Raw genomic sequence first — 1534 nt, 5'->3', positions numbered from 1 at the left:
GGAGAGGAAGCATGAAAAGCTTCTCTCAATACAGAGTCAAACAAAATCCCCACATTCAAACTCTAAGTTTGGTGTTGGGAGGCCACAACTAAACTCTAAGTTTGGTGTTGAGAGGTCATCACCATGCTCTAAGTATCTGTGAGGCTCCATGAGAGCCCACTGTCAAGCTACTGACATTAAAGAAGCACTTGTTGGGAAGCAACCCAAGTTTATTTATTCTCCATTGTTATTTTATGTTTTCTATAGGTTGATGATCATGTGAAGTCATAAAAACAATTGAAAAAGCAAAAACAAAAGGAAAAATAGAATGAAAAATAGAACACCCTGGAGGAGAAACTTACTGGCGTTTAAACGCCAATAAGGGTAGCAGAATGGGCGTTAAACGCCCAATATGGCACCATTTTGGGCATTTAACACCAGAAATGGGCACCAGACTGGCATTTAACGCCAGGAATGGGCAAGAAGCTGGCATTAAATGCCAAAAATGGGCAGCAACCTGGCGTTTAATGCTAGGATTGGCAGCAAGGGGCATTTTGCACGCCACATGGTGCAAGGATGAGAAATCCTTGACACCTCAGGATCTGTAGACCCCACAAGATCCCCACCTACCTCATCTCTCTCTTTTTTCTTCACCCATTCACCAATCACCTCAATACCTCTTCCCCAAAAAACCCCTCACCTATCAAATCCCACTATTCTCTTCACCACTCACATCCATCCTTCATAAAACCCCACCTACCTCACCATTCAAACTCAAACCACTTTCCCACCCAAACCCACCCATAATGGCCGAAGCATACCCCCCTCTCCACTCCTATATAAACCCATCTTCACTCCTTCATTTTCACACAACATACACACTACCTATCCCCCTTGGCCGAAACACAAAGCCTCCTCCATCTCCTCTGTTTCTTCTTCTTCTACTCTCTTCTTTCTTCTTTTGCTCGAGGACGAGCAACCTTTTAAGTTTGGTGTGGTAAAAGCTAAAGCTTTTTTTTTGTTTTTCCATAACCATTAATTGCACTAAAGGCTGGAGAAACCTCTAGAAAGAGGAAAGGGAAGGCAAAAGCTTCTACCTCCGAGTCATGGGAGATGGAGAGATTCCTCTCAAGGGTGCATCAAGACCACTTCTATGAAGTTGTGGCCAAGAAGAAAATGATCCCCGAGTTCCCTGATGAGGAACCATTCTTTTGCTCGAGGACGAGCAACCTTTTAAGTTTGGTGTGGTAAAAGCTAAAGCTTTTTTTTTGTTTTTCCATAACCATTAATTGCACTAAAGGCTGGAGAAACCTCTAGAAAGAGGAAAGGGAAGGCAAAAGCTTCTACCTCCGAGTCATGGGAGATGGAGAGATTCCTCTCAAGGGTGCATCAAGACCACTTCTATGAAGTTGTGGCCAAGAAGAAAATGATCCCCGAGTTCCCTGATGAGGAACCATTGGAATCTGAGGCTCACACTGAGACAATAGAGATTCCATTGAATTTACTTCTGCCATTCATGAGCTCTGATGAGTATTCTTCCTCTGAAAAAGATGAA

Source organism: Arachis ipaensis, chromosome B04 (assembly GCF_000816755.2).
Source record: "Arachis ipaensis cultivar K30076 chromosome B04, Araip1.1, whole genome shotgun sequence".
NCBI classification, from domain to species: domain Eukaryota; kingdom Viridiplantae; phylum Streptophyta; class Magnoliopsida; order Fabales; family Fabaceae; genus Arachis; species Arachis ipaensis.
Note: the sequence above shows the minus strand (reverse complement) of the source record.